We start from the raw sequence: 24,567 nt of genomic DNA, 5'->3' as shown, positions 1-24,567 counted from the left end.
TGCTTGTCCTGCGGCTAGCGTCTTGTCGGAGAGGGTGTTTAGTGCGGCTGGGGGAATCATCACAGATAAGCGTAGCCGCTTGTCAACCGACAGTGCCGACAGGCTAACACTCATCAAGATGAACAAAGGCTTGATTTCCCCAGACTTCTCTTCTCTACCAGCGGACAGCAGCGATACGTAAGCAATACGTAGGCTGCACCCGCGGATGGAAGCTACGTTCTCTCTCACCATCCAAAACGGGGACATTTATGCTTCATCAATCTGTGTCTAATATTCCTCCTCCTCCTCCTGCTCCTCCTCCTGAAACCTCACGTAATCACGCTGAACGGGCAATTTTTCTTAGGGCCACAAGGCTCACTCAAATAATTTTTCTGAACAATTTTTATAAGTTTCAATGCGCTTAAAAGCGTTGGAACTGTAACTTGAACCAATTTTTCGTTACACTGGGCTGCCTCCAGGCCTAGTTACCACTTAAGCCACATTAACCAAAGCGATTAATGGGTTTCACCTGCCCTCTTGGCTGGCCATGGCCAATTTTTGGGATGTACATTAGTACTGTTGATACAGCAATTTTTGTGGGCCCTCGCCTACAGTGTAATCAAATTAATTTTTAGCCCACCTGCATTCCAGCTGACATTACCTCAGCTGTGTTGGGCAATGCAATGGGATATTTTTGTGTACCGCCGGTGGGTTCCAGGGAGCCACCCATGCTGTAGGTGCACACGGAGTTTTTAACACATCTGTACACTTGTAAAGAACCCCAGTCTGACTGGGGCATGCAGTGTGGGCCGAAGCCCACCTGTATTACGCACGACATTACTACCTCAGCTGTGTTGGGCAATGCAATGGGATATTTCTATGTACCGCCGGTGGCTTCCTGGCACCCACCCAGGCAGTGGGTCCACAGGGAGTTAAACCTACATGTGTCCACTTCTAAAGAACACCAGTCTGACTGGGGCATGCAGTGTGGGCCGAAGCCCACCTGTATTACGCACGACATTACTACCTCAGCTGTGTTGGGCAATGCAATGGGATATTTCTATGTACCGCCGGTGGTTTCCTGGCACCCACCCAGGCAGTGGGTCCACAGGGAGTTTAACCTACATGTGTCCACTTCTAAAGAACACCAGTCTGACTGGGGCATGCAGTGTGGGCCGAAGCCCACCTGTATTACGCACGACATTACTACCTCAGCTGTGTTGGGCAATGCAATGGGATATTTCTATGTACCGCCGGTGGCTTCCTGGCACCCACCCATGCTGTCGGTCCACAGGGACTTCACAATAGGGAGTTGTACCTGCCTGTGTCTATGAATTAAAAAGCCCGGTCTGACTGGGGCATGCAGACACCTTGACAGAATGAATAGTGTGTGGCACATAGGTTCCCCATTGCTATGCCTACGTGTGCAGCTCCTGATGGCGGTGGCACAGGATTCTATTTCTCATTGCTTCTGTACAGCATTGTGGGCTATCGACCCGCCACTTTTAAAGAGGGTCGCTGCCTAGCCGTGCCAACCCTCTGCAGTGTGTGCCTGCGGTTCCTCCTCATGGCAGACGCACTTCTAAATAGACATGAGGGTGGTGTGGCATGAGGGCAGCTGAAGGCTGCGCAGGGACACTTTGGTGTGCGCTGTGGGGGGGAGGGGGGGCGGTTGGTCAGCATGTAACCCAGGAGAAGTGGCAGCGGAGTGTCATCCAGGCAGTGATTGTGCTTTGTTGTAGCTAGTGTGGTGCTTAGCAAAGGTATGCCATGCTAATGAGGGCTTTTCAGAAGTAAAAGTTGTTGGGAGGGGGGGGGGGGCCCACTCTTGCCGGTGGCTTAATAGTGGGACCTGTGAACTTGAGATGCAGCCCAACATGTAGCCCCTCGCCTGCCCTATCCGTTTCTGTGTCATTCCCATCACTTTCTTGAATTGCCCAGATTTTCACACATGAAAACCTTAGCGAGCATCGGCGAAATACAAAAATGCTCTGGTCGCCCATTGACTTCAATGGGGTTCGTTGTTCGAAACGAACCCTCGAGCATCGCGGGAAGTTCGTTCCGAATAACGAGCACCCGAACATTTTGGTGTTCGCTCATCTCTAGCTAGCAAGATGCACCAAGTTTATCATACAGTATGAGCCCTATCAGATTACCATATCTAAATATTAGCCAGGATTAGTCTGCCCTGTTATATTATCCAGCCCTTCGTTATCCCACTTAGGCCGAATGCACACGGGCGGATTTGAATTGCGGAATCTGTAGGGAACGACTGCCTCTAGATTCCGCAAAAAAAAACCCTGCCCATAGTATGCCATGCAAAAATGATTCATCATGTTTCTGCTCACGGATGACCGCACGTACGTCTTCCATTGAAGTCAGTGGAAGCCGTCCGACCCGCGACTTCCACTGGCAGTAACATTGCGGATAGGCTGCGGATACTGTGGGAAAAGCAGGAGTTTCAAAAAAATATGTACTGTGCATGTCCGACAGCGAGCCATGCGGACCATCCGCACTACAGATGAAGACCAAGAAAAACAGGTATGTGCAGACGTTGCTGCTGCCAGAGCCTGATTCTGCTGCAGGATTCCGCATGCAGAATTCGGCTCTGCCGTTTGTATGGGGCCTAAGTCTGCCTTCACACGAGCATTTTATCATGGTACTTTTGCCGTGACAAAACGCTGGCCGAAAATCATGACCATCTGATGCATTGGATTCCAATGCATCCGATTAGATGAGTGATTTTCCGGTGCGTGAAATTGGCCGGAAAAAATTGTGCATGTGGCTGACCGCTTTTATGCTGGCTGGAAAAGATAGTTCTGGATTTATCTTTCGGCTGGAATATGACGGCACATCCCATAGACTCCTATGGATACCTATGAGAGCTACCAGAAAAAGGAGGTGGAAGGAAGTTTAGCAGCAACTCTGCTGAAGTCTTTCCCCTTCCCTCCTCCTCTCCGCCCCTTGCCGGCTGCTGGCAAAGGGAGAAGGTGGGATAGGGCGGGGGATTAGCACGCTAGCTTTGCTAAGCTCCCACACCCTCCCATTGCTGGCAGCTGGCAAGGGGCGGAAAGGGGACGTTAGTTTAGCACACTAGCTCCCACCCCAACCTGCTCCTTCCCTTTGCCGGGAGACAGCAAGAGGTGGAGAGAGGGAGGAAAGGGTGAGGGAGTTAAACTCTCTCCCCCAACCGACGGTATCCCAGCCTGCAGCATATATGCCACAGACTGGGCCGTCTGAACGGGCGTTAAGACAGATGATGCAGGCTGCCGAAAATCGCCTTGCCCGTGTAAAGGAGCCCTTAATGTGACTTTCTGAAACTGGAACTGCAAATATTAAAAGAATAGAAATAGGCTAATTCATGCACAGCAGATTTGTTGCAGAAATATCTGACTGTCCCATTCATATGACTTGGGCTTGCAGAAATCCATGTGTTTGCCACCAAAATAATCCTGTTCAGCACTAATTCAGTGGCAGAGATTTACGCAACAAATCTACACTTATTTCTGCATACACTTCTAATCTTTCAGCTGATTATAAATGAACTCGTGAATTACTAGAGAATGGTTTCCACATCAATTAGCCATAATGTTTAATTAAGCATGAGCAAAGACTGATTGCTGCAGTTATTAATCCTTTTAGAAGTAATGTTTATTTGTGCTTAAAGAGCATTCTATTTAAAGTATATCTACAGCAGAATGTAACAAGCTAAAAAAGGGAAAAATATATTTTCTAAGATATTTACGGCATACAGCACAATTGTAATGATATGATGTGGATAGGCATAGCTATGTAGTATATAGGACTGAAAAATGACACCGGTTCATCAAGACCAAACTATAATCCTATTGTGTTGAGGTAAAACAAGAACACCTACAAGGTGGGGGTCAATTGCCCCATAAAATGTGGGAAAAAATTCTTCTCAGCTGTAAATATGTCAATCAGACTAAATCCCCACATCAATGTCCCATCCCCAGAAATCTAACGCCCATAACCTGCAATACTATAGTATTCAAGAAAGGCATCCAGGCCTTCTTCAGCTTGTTTAAATAATCAACCAACATAGCATTGGGTGGCAGAGAGTTTCATAGCCTCACTGCTATTACATTAACCCCTTAATGCTCCAAGACATACATGTACATCCTGGGCATGTGCAGTTCGTATGGAGGGGGATCAGGAGCAGATTATGGAGCCCCAACAGGTCATGTTTTCAGAATTTCCTCAGTATTGCACAGGTGATGTAATTATCGTCAGTGCCTCAGACATTGCAACAGCTTTTCTTACTATAGGATATCCTGAAAACATGACCTGTTGGGGCTCCATGAGGACTGGAGTTGGGAAACACTGCACTAGTTCAAGTTTGTGCCCTCCCATGTCATCATGTGTATTTATTAAATACATCTTTAGTAGAGATGAGCGAGTATACTTGCTAAGGGCAATTGCTCGAGCGAGCATTGCCCTTAGCGAGTACCTGCCCGCTTGAGACAGAAGGTTCTGGTGCCGGCGCGGGGGAGCGGTGAGTAGCGGCAGTCAGCAGGGGGGAGCGGGGGGGGAGAGAGGGAGAGAGAGATCTCCTCTCCATTCCTCCCTGCTCTCCCGCGCAGCTCCCCGCCCGCCGCCGGCAGCCGAACCTTCTGTCTCGAGCGGGCAGGTACTCGCTAAAGGCAATGCTCACTCGAGCAATTGCCCTTAGCAAGTATATTCGCTCATCACTAGTCTTTAGATCTGTTCCGTATTGCCTGGGGAAGGACCCCGAGAGGTCCGAAAGTTCGCTATAATATGTATTTTTGTTAGCCATTAAAAGGTATCATATCTACAAGATTACTTGGTTTTTCTTACAATCACATTTTGCTCCACTGGCTAACCAGTACCAACCCCTTTTTTTTTCGTTTTGCCTGTGGGGTTAAAGAAACCCCATCTCTGATGATAGTGAGACTTTCTTTCCTCTAGACGTAGAATATGCCCTCTTGTCATGGTTGTATATGTAAATAGATAATGACAAAGATCTCTGACCTGCCCATTCATATATTTGTACATTGTAATTATATCCCCTCCTAAGCTGTCTTTTTACTGAGCAACTCCAAGTTTGATGACCTACCTTGGTACGCCAAGCCACCCATTTCTTTAATTACCTTTGCTGCCCTCTTCTGCAGCTGCCATAGTCCAGCTATGTCCTCCTCATACACAGGTGCCAAGAATAATACACAGTATTCCATATGTGGTCTGACTGGTGATTTGTTTTTGTCATGGATATTTATGCGCTTTTGATGCAACCCATGATTTTTTCACCTTTTCAGCTGCTGCACGGCACTGGCTGCTGAAGTTACACCACTGTGCATCTCCAAGTATTTTTCAGAGGCGGTTTTACTCAGTGTTTTATTATTTAATACATAATTGTAAAATTGGCTTCCTAAGCCCAAGTGCAGAACCTTACATTTATCCCCATTAAGCTTCATTAGCCATTTTTCCAAACAGACAATAATATTTTGCAAATCCTGCACTATGGCTATAATTTGCTCAATTCCAACAAAGTAGGAATTATGAATCAATAGGTGGCGGATTATATGAATTTACAAGAAATAAAGAAAAACAAAATCATTGAACTCACTCCACATGCTTTAGTTTATACACCGTGGGCCTTATTCACACAAGCATGTTTAATTAGCTGCAATGAAATATGGTGATCCTCTGAAGCATTGGTTTCCAATGTATTCTTTCAGATGATCAATTTTTAGGGATTAATAGGACATTGGCGATCGATTTTATACACACCATGAAATGATAGGTCTTGCCCTATCTTTCAGTCGATATACGCTGGCAGCTCCCATAGACTCCTATGGGAACTGCAAAAAAAAGGAGGGAGAGGGAGCTTAGCAGCGTCCAAAGCTGGGAAAAGATTACAGCTGCTCTATTTAATGATTAGAAGTCATTCCGAGGATTTTTGCTGACCACGGGTTTTCCATGCTGGGGTGTATATATGCCGCATCCGCTCATGTGAATGGACGAGAAAACGTGAATTTTGGTCACAACTTGATCACAGCTATTCTTCATTCATGTGATTTTTATGTGCGGCCAGCGTTAATGTGTATCGCTCGTGTGAAAGAGGCCTTAGGGATATATAGTATAAGATGTGCTAATAAAAGATATCACTGGCGTAACTGTAAGATGGTGAAACAGTCCTCCTGCTGGAAATGTCCGTTTCTGTTGTAACTGTCATTTTGTTTTTGACCACAAGAGGTCACTGTGCTCTGGACTGAGACAGAGAAAAAAGAAGTGCATCATGACGATAGAGTAGAAAAAAGCGGTTAGATGCGTGCGAGCGAGATGAGATGAGCCGGTGAGGACTGCAGCTAGCAAACAGACACTGCGATCCACCGGAAAAAGGACCCCAACGAGGACCGGAGCTACCGTGAGGGGAGCTGCATTAGAGACTGTTCCAGAGTTTGTCAGACTACCATCTTAACGGAGAAGATGGTCATTACAGACCGGGCTCAGAAGTAGCGGCGTCAGTGAGTTCATATGGTTCTTGGATGAAATCCTATTCCCGCGTTCCGGACAAAGTCTAAAGGTACCCACCAGACCCGGGTCAGCCAGAGAACTAAGGCCTCTGGTGTAACCGTGCACGCACCGCCAATCTGACTGAGACTAATAACAAGGCCGGCAGTTAGCTAGTTTAGATAGGCATACTGATGGCCGCCGGCCGCACTGCTGGGGACTGAGCTGTCCGACATAGTCCTAACACACAGAGAACTCTATACTCGTAGAGCTGTCTAAGGATATCTACAAGTCACACGTTACGCAACTGTACTTTGCCTTGACTTGTGAGCTATATATATATTGTTATATCTGTTGAGTGGTGTTGTGTAAGGGGAGAATACGGGTGTGTTGATAAGATTGTAAGCTCTTGTGCTGTGTCGCCGGTGCTTCCCTAGCATCCTCACTGATTGTTCCTACTTCCAGGGTGATAGAAGGTAATAGCGGCTGGTTAGAGACGGCCTGCGGCTAGGCAAAAGCTTGGAGGATATTGAAGGCGCACACTATAGAGCACAGCGCTGCATGGCACAAGAGTCTCAGCTTCCCCGCTGAGTGTATGTAACTTTCTGGGGGAGTTCGGGTTGGTTAAGGGTTCTGCCAAATTAAGTAAAATCTCCTTGCTACGGATTGGTTTTGAGTCGCGTCTTTTGTTCAGGACTTCGCTGTATTCTGGAAAGCCCACCCCGGTCGGCGGCTTACACTTGGCGTAGTTCGGCAGGATACAGCGATCGTCATGGACAGAGACGTGGCGGGAAACATTCCCCTAGCGCCAGCGGCCCAGGGTGCCCCTGCGCAACAAGAATTCCTAGCCCCAGTACCTGTCACGCCAGCCCAAGTAGGGTACTTATCGGCTGGAGCACTAATGCAGCACTTGCCAAAGTTTAACGGTAAAAATATGGGGTTGCAGGACTGGACCGAAAGGGTACAAAGTATAGTTAAATTGAGTAATTTGATACCTGCGCTGCGTGCAGAGATAGCATTGGGGGCCCTGGAAGGCGACGCTAGACGAACCGTGATGGTACGGCCCGAGTCAGAAAGAGACACTTTGGAGAAAATATTCTCCCTGCTGGAGGGGGCACAGGGAGGGCGAACCAGGGTAGCGCAGTTGCGCAGCAGCTTCTTCAACCGGTCCCAGCGAGAGGGTGAAACGTTAATACAATACTCTAACGCCCTACAGGAAGTGTTGAATGAAGTGCAACGAAGGGATTCAGGGGCCATGGGAGCTTTCAAGGAAGTCGACCGGCTACTACGAGACCAATTTATTCTAGGACTATCCAATAGATTTTTACAGGATAAACTGCAAGAGATGACCCGGGCAGATGCTGACCTGACATTTTATAACGTTTACCGGGCTGCTGTAGAGAGAGAAGAAGAGCCCACGGCTGTGAGTGTGCAGGCAGTGAGTAGCACACAAGTGACAGGGGCCCGGGGAGGTCTTGAAGACTCCGAGTCCTTGAAGGATGTGGTCCAGGCCCTACGAGCAGAAATGAGAGAACTCCGCCTGGAAGTGTCCCAGATGAAGGCGGACTCATCCAGGGCCCCGGGATTGACCCCATCGTCCTGCCCACCTCCACAGAGAGTGTTCCGGGGGCGAGGATCCATTAATCCAGACCCATCCAGGGTGCGGGGATCAAGGGGACCTCTTTGCTGGAGCTGCCGACGGTATGGCCATATCGCTCGAGAGTGCCACCAACAGACGGAACCTGAGCTGGCTTTAAACTTCCGACTGCCGCAGTAACAGGGCATCCTGCGGCAGTTCCCTCAGAGTTAAGCCCACTACGCAATGAACGCGATCTCTATGCTAGCAGTCCCATTATGGAAGCTGAGCTGGAGGGCCAAAAGGTACACTGCCTAGTGGATACCGGATCGGAATGCACCCTGATGCCGTTGGAGTTTTTCGAGAGACACTTCGGGCATATGATGGAACCGGAAGATGGAAGTGTCATCCGGTTGACAGCTGCCAATAATGGTGCAATGGATGTACAAGGGATCGTCTGGATGCGAGTCCGGCTGTTTGGGCAGGACATTGGCAAAAAGGGGATCGTGCTGGTAGATCATCCGTCCCGAAAGGGACTCGATGTAACGCTGGGCATGAACGTGCTGAGAGACCTCGATCATCACCTCTATGCCAAGGAAGGGCCTAGATACTGGCAGCGGACCACCACGCACCGGCCAACTCAAAAGGTCCTACAGCAGATGGTGAGGAGCTGCAGTTTACAGAAGAGCCTCATGTCAGGGTGTCCTATTGGGCATGTGAGAGTACCGCTGAGAACTCCAGTGAAGATTCCACCACGCCAGGAGAAAATTTTGATGCTTCCAGTGGGAGCTGGACGGCCACTGAATGGACTGGAGGTCCTGATCGAGCCTGCTCCACGGGGAGAAATGCAGAACTGCCCGCTGGTAGCCCGAGCACTCGTCACCGTGAAAGATGGGTGCGTGCCTATACGCTGCCTCAATGTCTGGGACAGTGAGTCGATCGTTCCTGGGAATACCCTGCTGGCTGAAGTTCATGTGCCCGAGGGCGGTGTCATTCACCGGAGGAGCTTCACGCTACAGCCAGATGGGAGGTCGGCTTGGACCTTTGCGGTGAAGGTCCAGCAAGAACAGGCCCCAACAGCTGAGTGGAACGGTCGAGTGATCATGTCTCTGATGGGAGTGGACCCCCGCTCTCTGACCCCGGGGCAACAAAAGCTTCTGGAAGACACGCTATGGGAGTACCAGGAAGCGTTCTCAAGGCATGATGAAGACTTCGGGTGTGCCACCGCTATCGAGCATGAAATCCCTACCCGCGACGCTGCGCCAGTTCGAGAACGGTACAGGCAAATCCCACCCAAGATGTATCAAGAGGTGAAAAATATAGTGGCCAGCATGCTGGAAAACCAGGTGATACAGGAAAGTAAAAGCCCTTGGGCTGCTCCTGTGGTCCTGGTGCGAAAGAAAGACGGAAGTCTTCGGTTCTGTGTAGATTATCGGAAATTGAATGCCCGAACCATCCGGGATGCTTATCCTCTTCCACGGATCGAAGAGTCACTATCCTCCTTGGGTCGAGCTAAGTACTTTTCCACGCTCGACCTGGCTAGTGGATATTGGCAAGTGCCAGTAGCTGAAAAAGACAAGGCAAAGACAGCCTTTATCTTGCCCATGGGACTATATGAGTTCAATAGGATGCCGTTCGGACTGACCAACGCTCCAGGGACGTTTCAGCGGTTGATGGAGCACTGTCTGGGTGACCTAAACTTTGAATCAGTATTGATATATCTGGATGACATTGTGGTGTTTGGGACTTCATTCGAAGATCATCTTAAAAAACTGCGGCAGGTCCTGGGACGACTACAAGATCATGGTCTGAAAATCAAGCCCAAAAAGTGTCAACTGCTACAACAGCGCATAGAGTTCCTGGGACATGTGGTCACTCCAGAAGGGGTACAACCGGCCCCTAGCAAGGTGGAGGCCGTGCAAAAGTGGCCCCAGCCAAGAACCCTACGGGAAGTACAAGCGTTTCTAGGCCTGGCCGGTTATTACAGGAGATTTATACCCAAGTTCTCTCATCTGGCCGGTCCACTAAACGAGCTGCTGAGAGGCACAACTGGAGGGCCCAGGAATCGCCCCATTGAGTGGGGGCTACGACAGCAAGAAGCCTTCGAGGCATTGAAAAGAACTCTGACCAGCGCCCCAATCCTGGCCTATGCACAGTTTGATAGCCCGTTCTTGCTGTACACGGATGGAAGTTTACATGGTCTTGGAGCTGTGTTATCTCAAGTTCAAGACGGGCGTGAGAGGGTCATTGCCTATGGCAGTAGGTCGTTAAGGGAGTCGGAGCGCAACCCTGACAACTATAGCTCCTTTAGGTTGGAGCTTTTGGCGCTGGTCTGGGCCATGACTGAGAAGTTTGCAGAGTATCTGACGGGTGCAGAAGTGACTGTGATGACGGACAATAACCCGCTAGCGCACTTGGAGAACGCTAAGCTAGGCGCCCTTGAGCAGCGATGGATGGCCCGCCTTTCCAAGTATCGATACCGCATCCAGTTCCGTTCAGGTAGGGAGAACGGCAACGCCGATGCCCTCTCCCGAGTTCCAGTGGGGTCGCCGACCAAGAGGGGAGAAGAGGATTTGGAAGACACTGAAATTCCACACCTCGGCAGAGTACCACCATTCCAGAATCTGACACATTCAAGTGGGGTGGCTTCAGGGATGCCGATGGTGTTGGGGAAGACGTTAGGAGATTGGGAACGAGTCCAAAGTAGCTGCTCGGACCTATGGAAAGTGAGAGAGTGGGTCCGAACTAAGGTTTGGCCTCGCCCGGACGAGCGGGCCAGTCTGACGCAGGAAGGTCAGAAGTTGCTGAGACAATGGGATAAGCTGAGTATTAACCAGGGGCTCCTGTGCCGGACCATATACGTACAGTCCGAGCTGCAGCACCGGCAACAGGTTGTCATCCCTATGTCACTGGGACCAGCTGCCGCTCAAGAAGCCCATCAGAGGGGGGCTCATTTCGGGAGCACGAAGACGTACCAATGGCTCCGGCGCTTCGTATATTGCCCGGATTTGGGAGAAATGGTGACCGAGGCATGTCTGAAATGTCGGTCCTGCGGGCTGAGTAAAAGCCCCGAGCAACGGGCCCCTGTGCAAACTATCCGGACTTCCGCCCCCCTGGAAATCTTATTGATTGATTATGTACAGATCGGGTACTCTACCTCCGGACACCCCTACTGTTTGGTCATGACGGACCACTTTACAAAATATGCAGTGGCCGTGCCCACCAGAGATCAGACGGCTGAATCGGCTGCTGAGGCAGTCTGTAAACACTTTATACAAGTGTTTGGGTGTCCGCGGAGAATTCATTCAGATCAGGGGGCATGTTTCCAGGGTGCTTTGATGAGGGAGCTGTATCAGCTCTATGGTATCGAACGTTCCCGCACGACTCCGTACCATCCACAAGGGAATGGGGCGTGTGAGCGGTTCAACCGCACCTTGATACAGATGCTGCGGACTCTAGAGGAAAGTCAAAAAGCCCAGTGGCCAGAGTACTTACCTGAGCTGATGTGGGCCTACAACAATAGGGTTCACAATACCACTGGTTACTCTCCACACATGCTTATGTTTGGGAGAGCAGGCCAGGAGATCGAGGATCTTCACATGCCGGATCCGAGACAGCCTCCGCCGAGAAGCACCACCACCTGGGTGCAAGATCATCGTCGCCGACTAAGAGCAATACATAAGGTTGTGGGTGAGCGCCTGAGACAAGTGGTGCACCCCAACCCGGGGCCAGTGCAGATGGACGAGTATGCTCCAGGTGATCGTGTGATAGTCAGAGCCAAGAGGCCAACCGGAAAATTGGATGGGCGGTGGGAGGCGGTTCCATACATAGTGAAGCAGAAGGTAGATCCTGATATCCCCGTGTATGAGGTTGAGCCCGAGGGGAATGGGGGACCCTCAAGGAACCTCCACCGTAACATGTTGAGACACTGTCACTTTCAGCAACCTGCGGCTGATAAGGAGATGCTTATCCCTACCCCTAGTATTGGGGAACCCCTGGTAGATGATGAATGGTGGGTAGTTCCTGTCCCGGCCATGTCGGAGTCTCCGGTCGTGACAAGCTCGCCACCCAGGGAGAGAGATGCCCAGCCAGCAGAACCACATCCACCGAGTGTGCCAACTGTCCCTGGTCCTATGACTCTGCGCAGGACAGCCAGGTCCACCGCTGGTGTACCCCCACAGCGCTACGCGCAGGATGAGTTTGAGTGGGGGAGGTTGCCGGGGACGGCAACATCTAGTGGGGTGGCATGTAAGATGGTGAAACAGTCCTCCTGCTGGAAATGTCCGTTTCTGTTGTAACTGTCATTTTGTTTTTGACCACAAGAGGTCACTGTGCTCTGGACTGAGACAGAGAAAAAAGAAGTGCATCATGACGATAGAGTAGAAAAAAGCGGTTAGATGCGTGCGAGCGAGATGAGATGAGCCGGTGAGGACTGCAGCTAGCAAACAGACACTGCGATCCACCGGAAAAAGGACCCCAACGAGGACCGGAGCTACCGTGAGGGGAGCTGCATTAGAGACTGTTCCAGAGTTTGTCAGACTACCATCTTAACGGAGAAGATGGTCATTACAGACCGGGCTCAGAAGTAGCGGCGTCAGTGAGTTCATATGGTTCTTGGATGAAATCCTATTCCCGCGTTCCGGACAAAGTCTAAAGGTACCCACCAGACCCGGGTCAGCCAGAGAACTAAGGCCTCTGGTGTAACCGTGCACGCACCGCCAATCTGACTGAGACTAATAACAAGGCCGGCAGTTAGCTAGTTTAGATAGGCATACTGATGGCCGCCGGCCGCACTGCTGGGGACTGAGCTGTCCGACATAGTCCTAACACACAGAGAACTCTATACTCGTAGAGCTGTCTAAGGATATCTACAAGTCACACGTTACGCAACTGTACTTTGCCTTGACTTGTGAGCTATATATATATTGTTATATCTGTTGAGTGGTGTTGTGTAAGGGGAGAATACGGGTGTGTTGATAAGATTGTAAGCTCTTGTGCTGTGTCGCCGGTGCTTCCCTAGCATCCTCACTGATTGTTCCTACTTCCAGGGTGATAGAAGGTAATAGCGGCTGGTTAGAGACGGCCTGCGGCTAGGCAAAAGCTTGGAGGATATTGAAGGCGCACACTATAGAGCACAGCGCTGCATGGCACAAGAGTCTCAGCTTCCCCGCTGAGTGTATGTAACTTTCTGGGGGAGTTCGGGTTGGTTAAGGGTTCTGCCAAATTAAGTAAAATCTCCTTGCTACGGATTGGTTTTGAGTCGCGTCTTTTGTTCAGGACTTCGCTGTATTCTGGAAAGCCCACCCCGGTCGGCGGCTTACATAACAATAGGGGATGCAGTGGATGCGGTTGCACCCGGGCCCAGGAGCCTTAGGGGGCCCATAAGACCTCTCTTCTCCATATAGGGAACCCAGTATTATGAATAAAGCATTATAGTTGGGGCCCCTGTTACAGGGTTTGCATTGGGGCCCAGGAGCTTCAAGTTATGCCTCTGTGTTAAGGGGTTAAGAGAAATAGAGGGGCACAAGATAAATTTTTGCACCCGGGCCCATGAGCCTTTAGCTACGCCCCTGAAATATATGTTATATGAACCAGGGCATTACTGGATAAAAATGACATTTTATACCGTAAGTTACTAGACAGCCTTTTAGGAGTATGATTAAACTTTACTGTGATACTTTTGAGATTCTTTGATCAATGTACATAGCTAGATCAAAGTGCAGGCCATGCATAATGTTACAGCTTCAATTATTTAAGGGGCACTGCAAAGCACCATCATTAAGAGACAAAGATTAATCAAAGCAAAGATTATTTTCATAGAAAACAGAGATAAGGTGCCAATTTGCCATAGAACAGCTTAATGTTACGTCCAAGCCAGACATAATTATTGTCTCCCAAAAGGAAGAATATACAAACACAGGTAACACAAAATAGTTTATAAGGAAACACAAAAGTGGGGAAACAGGGAATCTGACCCTAGCCTATTGAGATGAGGAGATCCTTTAAGGGTACATCCACCTGAACTATATTTGTGTCCGATTTTTGGAATGAAAAATTGGTATAAAAATCGGACAGAAATGGCACCCAATCATCTGAATCAGTGTATGCACATGAGTTTTTGTATCAGTCTGAGAAAAAAAACACAGCATGTCCTATTCTCTTCCTATTTTCAGATGAGAATGGCACATCAGACAGCACATGGACAAGATGTCTAAGTGCTGTCTGATGTGAGTTGTGCCCAAGAATCTTGAGCACAACTTTTTCAATACCCCTAGGCATGCCCCTAAAAAAATGGAGCGCTGGCCTTGATAAGGATAACCCCACATCAGGAAACTGGGGTGACCCTGACTCTCCCTAGATGGTAACAAGAAATGTGGCAAAGGTTAGATATTACATGAATATATGAACCACAAAAGTACAGTAGATAAGATTTAATAACACCCAGATAAAATAAGTCACGAGACAGACTATCTGAACTGAAATGCAGAACAGAAAGTAAGCTACCGACTTGACCAAAAACACCATCAAAACAAGCTAAAGCTGATTAGTAGCCTGGGAGGTATATATCCCAGCCAGCCAATCTATCCATATACCAGCAGAAAAGAGTCTCCATTGGCATCCAGCGCTGAAATGACACTGGCGTGAAGATTACATGAGCCGGGCTGACACTTTGGCTATATAGTTTTTGAAAAAGGTTAAATAATTTAGTTATTGTAATATAATTTACATGTTTTGGGGGGACTTAAACTAATAAAAATGGCAACAAAAATACAGTAAATAAGAAAATGTACCAACTGAAAAGTCATTTTAGATAAAACAGAGGCGTTCAGAAATCTCATATCAATTAATGAAGAGTTCAAAACACTGTATACATTTATGGACCAAATAAAAACGTAATGTAAATGTACATCCCAAATCTCCTTATCGGTGGCCTCCTTCAGGCTCCTGTTGGATTCTGGAGCCACTTATGAAATGGAAATGGCCAGGAGATGATCAAAAGTCTTTTAGCGTAAGAAAAAGAGGAAGAAGCCTATTAAATGCACAGAGGAGAAGTGAATAAACCGTCACACTTCACGAAATTGTACCGAGCATGTCCCGGAGATCAGCCCATTTCATCAAATGAAGCTTTAGCTTGGTCAAATTCAGGAGACACCAGAAACAAGAATTTTCTATGTACAAAGTTTCTAAAGCCCTTCTTTAGTAGTAGGGGAGTTTGCAACGGGCGTAAATATAGGGGATGCGGTTGCACCCGGGCCCATAAACCTTAGGGAGCCCATAAGGCTTCTCTTTTCCATATAGAGAGCTCAGTACTATGACTAAAGCATTATAGTTGAGGGCCCCGTTACAGATTTTGCATCAGGGCTCAAAAGCTTCAAGTTACACCTCTGGTTTGCAATTATTATATATGCCAAGTATAGTGATATTCAACGGTACAATCATGTATGTTTTCTTCTTGTGGGCCCATATTCAAAGCCGTATGGTATCAGGTAGCTGCAGCATTAGGACTAGAACATTAGGTCACCTCCACTAAGATTTGTATGCACCTCTAATTGGCTGCTACTGTAAAAGCTAGTTTTTCCTAGGTTGCTGTAGGCGATATGCATTTGAGCAAATACTGTAAAAGTGGCCTGCTAAGCATTTTATTTTGTTGCACATGAGTATTTCAAATGTTTATGCGTATTTATGCCTCCTCAGGCTCTGCATGCTGTAAACCAGGAACTAGCTGGTTTAGTTTTATTGTCAGGAATTTGAAAATATACACTATAGAGTCATTCATTTTTTGGTGTAGGAGTTGTTGTATTTTTCTTCAATCAGGGGCCTAGTCACAAGTTTTCCTTGAATGCAGAGTAGAAGTGTCAGTGACAGACTCTTCCACAGATAAAATGTAATTTTGTGTACAGTATCTAATAAATTCTGAGATCATAGAATCATAGAATGGTAGAGTTGGAAGGGACCTCCAGGGTCATCGGGTTCAACCCCCTGCTCAGTGCAGGATTCACTAAATCATCCCAGACAGATATTTGTCCAACCTTTGTTTGAAGACTTCCATTAAAGGAGAACTCATCACCTCCCTTGGTAACCTGTTCCACTCAGTGATCACCATCACTGTCAGAAAGTTTTTTCTAATATCTAATCTGTGTCTCCTACCTTTCAGTTTCATCCCATTGCTTCTAGTCTTTCCTTGTGAATAGCTGTGGCAAAGAACAATAGCCAAATATGACGTCCTTTCACCTGCTTGGTGAGAAATCACTGTATAGTTGAAGCCTTAAGGGGTTGTCCAGTTGTAAACTATTGTTGGCCTCTTCACAGATGGTCCGTCGCCTAAGATCCAAGCTGATCTGCTGTTCTCCAGGCCAGTGTGTTCATGCACGGAGCGTATTTGAACAGTGCATGAACATACTGTTTACTCCTGTTTTCTGTGGATTAAGGCAAGCGCCTGGAACAATCCCTGGCCACACCGCCTCCATTTACTTGAACAACTAAAGCACAGGAGTGATAGTTGGGTGGTAGCAATGGCACGGCCACTTCGCACTTACACACCCAACAGTCTTCATGTGTAAAGGTACCTTTAGCCTTTCATTGACAACCACAACGCAGTGTTAGGTCAGTTGTATACTACTGGCACGAAACAGAATACAATGAATTGCAGCGGCATTCTTCCTTTCAAATATGAAAACCTGTTTTGTTGAGGCTCTGAATGAAGCTTCCAACATAAATGTGAAAAGATCTCTAAGATATATGCAAATTACAACATATACAGTGTACTGGGGCAGTTGTTCGGTATAATACTATCCATAGAACCATAGAGGACCGTGGCAAAAAATCTGGTATTTTTTTACTGTCTTTTCAGACATTTAATTTTAATTTTTGTGAATCTCTTTTCACTTAGCAAAACCAGAAACACTGTCTATATCAGGGGCAATGGGAAATGGGTTGGCTTCTAGAAGTTGTTTATCTCATACCAAACTTTAACAGAAGGAGTTAAAGGGGTTTTCCCGCGGCAGCAAGTGGGTCTATACACTTCTGTATGGCCATATTAATGCACTTTGTAATGTACATTGTGCATTAATTATGAGCCATACAGAAGTTATAAAAAGTTTTATACTTACCTGCTCCGTTGCTAGCGTCCTCGTTCCCATGGAGCCGACTAATTTTCGCCCTCCGATGGCCAAATTAGCCGCGCTTGCGCAGTCCGGGTCTTCTGCTCTCTTCAATGGAGCCGCTCGTGCAGAATGCCGGCTCCGTGTAGCTCCGCCCCGTCACGTGCCGATTCCAGCCAATCAGGAGGCTGGAATCGGCAATGGACCGCACAGAAGAGCTGCGGTCCACGGAGGAAGAGGATCCCGGCGGCCATCTTCACCGGTAAGTATAGAAGTCACCGGAGCGCGGGGATTCAGGTAAGCGCTCCGGTAAGCTTTCTTTAGGTCCCTGCATCGGGGTTGTCTCGCGCCGACCGAGGGGGGGGGTTGAAAAAAAAAAAACCCGTTTCGGCGCGGGACAACCCCTTTAAGTGAGAGTTTGAATGGTTGATCACAGTAAACTTTAGATCTCTTCATTATGCCTGAGGAAGGACCCTGAGAGGATCGAAAGCTTGCTATAACATTATGTATTTTTGTTAGCCATTAAAAAAGTATCATATCTACAAGATTACTTGGTTTCTCTTACTGAGAACAACCACACTTAGCAAGCTATTTAAAATGCCATAAACTCTTGTGTTGTATCACTTATTGTATGCCATTATTCCTTAAGACCCTTTTACACAAATCGATTATCGTTCAAACCAGCAAAAATGAATCATTCAGTCTAAGCGCAGCCAACAACCAAACGACAAAAGATAATCATTCCCTGTTCATTCTTCGTTCATTTTGGGCAAACATAAAAATCAATGTTGGTTTGTTCACTTATTGTTCAGTTTAAATATCAATCGTTCAGTCATTCTCATTCACTTATACAGCGAACATGAACGACTGAATGATTTCTCGTTTGAGCGAGCTAACAATGTATCTGCCTGTATAAACGCGCAGCACCAGCGAACAAGCAAACTCTAATATCATTCTCTCATTCAAAAGAGAAATCGGTTTGTCTAAACAGACCCTTACCCCTGTTCTTCAGTTCAAGGCCCTCAGCTTTCCATGACTGGGATATGTAAATAATGAAGAGTGGCGAGAGGCAGGGGAACTTAAACTAAAAAGTTTGGATAAGGAATAAAAGCATTTAGAGTCTTACGTGATAGAACAGTTTATCCCATTTAAGTGGTCAACACAGTTAAGGGGGATCGTAAAATATGGGTACATAGAAAGTGAACGTGTGAGGTGCCCAAAGGGATATAGCTTTTTAAAATTTTTACTGATCGAGTGAGGCTGCCAGATTTTTAGGAAGAGCTGTCTACAGGGACAAATTGATCTGCGGTGAGATTGTAAGTATAGAAGATCAAAGTATTTGCTGTGTTTCTTTCCAAATAAAAACCTTCAAAACCAATGAGCTACCAGAGAAATTTGGAGTTGTCGGAAAATTAAAGTAAAGTTTGCATTAAATAAAGTTCTTGTAGCAAGAAAAAGGATTTCAAGTTTTATTCTGCCTTCACCCAATGTATAAGATGAACGCTAACCGAAGTCCTGTTTTCCTGAAGTTTTCCAATATAGCAGACAAACAGCAGCATTAAAGGGGTTCTCCAGCTGTAAACTATTGATGGCCTATCTGCAGGATAAGTAACTAATTGTAGATTTGCGGGGTTTGGAGGGGTCTCTTGGATCACGCTCTGATAACTGTTCACCAGGCTAGTATGCTTGTGCATTGAACTGATCTCTGTAGGAAGCAGACAGTGGCCTCGCTTAGTATTGCAGGCCAGGTTTCCATTGAAGTGAATGAGAGCTTTGCTTGCAATACCAGACCTGACCAGTGAAGTGTGAACGAAGCTGTCTGTATACTGCAGAAATACATTCTTTATACATTTATTTGTGATTGAATTCGATACCAGCATTGAAGCAAAAAGTTAATTTAATAAATTCAAACTAACATGACTAATGCATACGCCCCAATGTTTTTTGTATTATGCCATCTATTTTAGATTTAATTTATATTGTAAGTTACAAATTCTCAATGGCAAAAAGTGTAGCACAATCCTAGAGACACAGTAAAAAAAAACTATAATGTATTATACCAGATACCATATATACTTGAGTATAAGCCGACTTTTTCAGCACTTTTTTTATGCTGAAAAAGCCCCCCTCGGCTTATACTTGAGTGAGAGACTAGGTAAAAAAAAAACGCAATACGCACCTCCCAGCCGACATCTGTGTCCCCGACTCAATGGTCTCCCCGGCTGTGCGTAAAGCTGCTTTGTAATTCTCCCTGCTGTCATCTCTCTGCTCGGCTTTGAATTCCCCCGCCATCAGCAAGTAAGCACTGTGATTGGATCGATCACCTGCCAATCACAGCTGCCCTCGATCATTCACAGCCATTCAGTGAATGACATCACTGCATGGCTATGATTGGTTCACCGAGCGCCAGCTGTGATTGACTGGCGCTCGATCCAATCACAGCGCTTACTTGCTTACAGGGGAATTCAAAGCTGAGCAGAGAGATGACAGCGGGGAGAATTACAGAGTACCTTGCCGCACCGCTGGGGAGACCATCGTGCCGGGGACACAGATGCCGACTGGGAGGTGAGTATTGCGTTTTGTTTTGTTTTTTAACCTAGTCTAACTAGGCTTATATTTGAGGCACCTAGTTTTCACAGTTTTTTGTGGTAAGATTATGTGCCTCAGCCTATACTCAGGTTGGCTTATACCCGAGTATATACGGTAATTCTTAGTGACACCATGGTCCATGCTAAGAAGAGAATTGGCTTCTCACAATTGTATCATCCACCCTTTTTAGGTACACACTAGAGCTAATTTCTTTTTATGATCTACATGCTGTAGAAGTACCTCATGTAAACACTTGGAGAACATACCCAAACTGTAGCTTTGCAATAGCTACATTCAAAATTATAATCTCAGCACTGTAAGGTAGCAAAATGGTGCCATCCTTGGCCAGATGGCTTTTTAAATGTCAAAGGCAAACAATCAAGATGCTCATGAATGTTGACTAGTGCTACTATAGATACTGGCGGGTTAGATTACATCTATGGTTTAGAATACTGGTTGCTCTTGCATGAAATAGTACACTTATAATTTTGCCAGAGGATACTTTTCACAGTTGCTTCAGTTCCCTGATATTAAAGGTTTTTCAGGAAAATCTCTAAGAATTATGCAAGTCTCTAGTCATTTACTTTCTAGCGACATCTCCATATAAAACTGCCCTTTCAGCATAGCCGTACTTTGTGTATTAAAAAAATAAAATCAATCTTTTGGTCAATTATGGTATATTACGCTTGAGTAATAAATTGTTGGCTCAGCTGCCAGTACTGAAACTATATACAATATGATTTTTTTTATTGCCATAGACACTAGCAAAAGCTTAATGATGCATTGAATCTTAATTACATACTTTATACTGCATAGGGAATCTGCTTACAAATAAATAATAGCTTGTAAACTGCATATTAGCCGGGGAGACCAGTGTCTCAGTGGTATATTATCAAAAGAGAATTTCAGTAAATCATTCAGGAAGTATATAAACTATCAAGCTCTAAAAGAAAGCTTTCAGTCCCAGAATAAAGCATATCCCAACAAACCAGTATTTATCTCAATTACATGCGTTCCTGCCAACATAAACAACGGCGTAAAAAGCTGAACCAAGCAAACAAACAGATTGACAACATACACACTGCTTCTTGTACAGGATAGTACATTGTGAGCTTCATAAAACATGGATGAACACTTAAACACATTCACAACAGGCTATGGAAATGCAGTTGACTTCAAAACTTTATGTCAGCACATTGGGGAAAAATAAACTTACATTACAGAAAATATTGTTCTAAGGGGAAAGAATGACTTCAAATCTGTTTTTTAGGACTAAACATCCAAACAAATTATAAATCTCTAAAAAGATGGCTGGATCTAGAAATATTTCTATTGGGTATTAGCAAATGGGTAATGTTAGCGATAACTTATTAGAAAGACGAAATTATACAACATGGAAGAGCATATTTAGGGGTTTTTCGGGGTAATACTATTGATGACCTATCATCAGGATAGGTCATCATTAATAGTTAATCAATAAGGAGTTTTCCGCTCGGGAAGCCTCTGCACCGATCTCCGTATAGTGGCCGGCACTTGTAACTGCATGCACGGCTCCCATTGATTTTAATGAGCGCTGTGCCTGCAGTTACAAGTGCCGGCCACTGCATGGAAGTTGGCGCACAGGCTTGTTCTCTAACCTCTATGCATTTGCGGTGTTGACAGCATGCATCCGCTCAGCTGATCGGTTAGCGATCCTGATGATAGGTCAATAATAGTATTTCCCTGGAAAAGGTCTTTAATAACACCCATAATACGGATCTGTACTACAGAAGCGCTACAGATGACATTACAACTGTATGTCATCGGTATTTCATCAGCATTTGCCTTTGTATTGTTTTTATTTTTTACTGGGCAAATCATCATGTGTATTTACCCAACAGGAAATAGCAATACAGAGGAAGAAACACAAAAAATAGGTCATACAACGGATTTAAAAAAAGGAAATAAAAACTATGGCCATGTGAATATATGCAGAGTTATATCCCCAAATTTCTGACCAAATATATATATATATATATATATATATATATATATATATATATATATCCCCAAACTACTGACTAAAATACACTAGTTGGAAAACAGCCTATAACAAAGACTACAAGGGAAACTTATGCAAGGAAAAGCGAGACAGTTGTTCATAACCGGTGAGGTCAAAATCTGCTTAGTTGCTTAGTTTAAATTTTTCCCTTGCATCATTTTTTATAAAACACCCCCCAATGGAACCCACATTAGTGCACACAAGAAATAGATCAGTTCGAAATGTCAGGAAAAGATTGTTGGACAACGTTGCCAGTTTTTGCTTATGCCTTATCAAAAGGAAGCCTGGAAATAAAATCACCGGTGACATAAAGCTATTCCAGCTACTTTGTATGGCCCATTTCATATATTGTGCTTATCTATAGACACATGCCTGACACATACGCACTGAAAAGACCATTCATTCTCTTCCTTCATTCTCTCAGTGAGTCTATCCTTTTTGATAACTACCAAGGGTATGTTCACACCACATTTTATCCGCTGTCCCTGGTTTCCATCCTAGAGTTCCATCTGGATAGCCGAAAATACACCATAGTTTCCATCAGTCAAATTGCGACCAATAAGGTCTTTATTTGACCAGGCTCCATTAGTTTCAACATCAACAACGCTATTCTGTATGAATTGGATTTTACTCTCTCTCTCCTTTAAAGGGTCAACAGCACAAAATTGAAATCCATCTTCCGGGCCCCGAGAGGTCCATTCACTATACCTCGTGAGGCACATCCATACTTTCTTATTCAAGTACGCTATTGTTATTCCGATGTAGGACACAAGTATTAAGATATAATGCTGGATCAGTTTTTTTGACTACACCCTGTATAAACAGTAGACACATACAGCTGCCATTTAGAAATGGATATCGTCAATTTTGAAGCATAGGTTTGCTTCTTTAATAACTACCACATGCCTGTCACAGCAACAAAAAGAAACACTAAATAAACAGATGTTCCATATTACAATTCATTCTGCAATCCTCAGCACGTTGAGTATTCCTATTCTGTACATTAACAGCTAATATATTCAATGTATAAAAACATTACAGAAAAAGTAGCCATAAAAGTAAAATAAAAGTTTGAGTTTATACTGATGAAAAATACATTAAAGTTGTTTTAACAAAAGCAAGTGTTGGCTTTTAAAGTTAGGAATAGCTAATAATGCCTGCAGCTTCTGCACTTTACAGACTCAAGCATACCCATTTATATTAAGAAGTCAAAAACAGTAACAATTGATTAAATATTGACTTGTCTCTATGTCCCTATGCTGTATGCAAACTTCTCAGGAATTTCATACTAGTAATCGGTGGGACATTCCCGCAGCTAGGTCCTTAGTAGAGATGAGTGAGCGTACTCTGTTCGGGTGTTCTTGCACTCGAGCACCGCTTTTTCCGAGTAACTGACTACTTGTACGAAAAGATTCGGGGGGCGGAGTGGTGGAACAGGGGGTAGTGTCTTACACATATGGCTGTGGGCATAAGCCCTTAGGCCACTCTCAAACTCACTGCTTTTTATTGTGTGCATTAAGGAGGTGTTGAAATTTCAAAGACATGGCCAACAAAGAATCTTACATCCCCTAACTAGTAGACAAATGATATTTCAGCCTGTGTAAATGCTCTAACAATTCGTTCAGTGAGTGCGAAACTGAACAACAAGTATGTAAAAGGACACAAACAAAAGACATTGTATGCTTTAGCGACTATTTAACTGTGTTCTCCTGTGTAAAGCCACCTTTATTTTGTCACTAGTACCATCTTGTAGTAGGGAAAAACAAAGTCTGCTTGGTCTTACGGTGATGATACTGTAAGAGGATAGTTTTTGTCAATACAAATGCTGAATACAACATACTTCATTTCTACGTTCACGTTCAACAAATGGTGTATTCTTCATATAGTCTATATAGCTCAACACTGCCACAATATTAGCAAAAGGCATGGCTCCAATACACTGAATATCAGATATTGGTTTACAGATAATCTATATATTCTAAAATACATATATACAAGGGTGTCCAAAGAAATTTGTATCCAGGGGCAAAAGAGATCTTTCCAATGGTATGTGTGTGAAGCATGCATGTTCCAGAGCTAAAATAATAGAATCAATGTAAGACAAATTAGTATAACGATGCCTTTAACCAAAAGTTAAAAGATAGGCTTACACAAACTTCTTCAATTTGCATATATCAAGCAATAATCAAAAACAGCCCTTCACACCCCACCAGTATGTTCCAGTAGTCAACCAGCAGCCGATCCATAATTGTACTTCATTTACTCTACGCCAGACTACGATGTTTTTGATTGTTGCTTGATATTGCCCAAAACATTACTTACATCTCAACATCTTAAAGTAGCTGTAATAAAAGTATTCACAAACTTCTGCAAATTCATGAAGTGTGTGCAGTCCTATCTTGTGCATTATTATTTAAAGTACAAATCAGCAGCCCGACCATAATTTATATTAGTGTGTTGCTAAATCCTTAGGTTGCACCATCATAACTTTCAGAATTGACCAAAGTGGCTGTGCTGCTGATTTGTACTTTAAATAATGCGTTTATTCACTGATGGCAATTAAAAAACAATGCCACAAACAAATTAACGCAGTCAGTGAAATGAAAAGCAAAGATCTTGCCCGGGATAGGTATTTCTGTAGACTCCCTCTATAAACACATACACAGTACACACGTCTTTTTTTCATCAATATTAACTGTGGAATGTAGTTTAAGAAGAAACAGTCACCAAAAGTATATCTACCACTTGACTTTTTAGCCTCTAAGGTCAACCAAGAAGTTGCAAAC

The sequence above is a fragment of the Eleutherodactylus coqui genome, chromosome 2 (genome assembly GCF_035609145.1).
Source record: "Eleutherodactylus coqui strain aEleCoq1 chromosome 2, aEleCoq1.hap1, whole genome shotgun sequence".
NCBI classification, from domain to species: domain Eukaryota; kingdom Metazoa; phylum Chordata; class Amphibia; order Anura; family Eleutherodactylidae; genus Eleutherodactylus; species Eleutherodactylus coqui.
Note: the sequence above shows the minus strand (reverse complement) of the source record.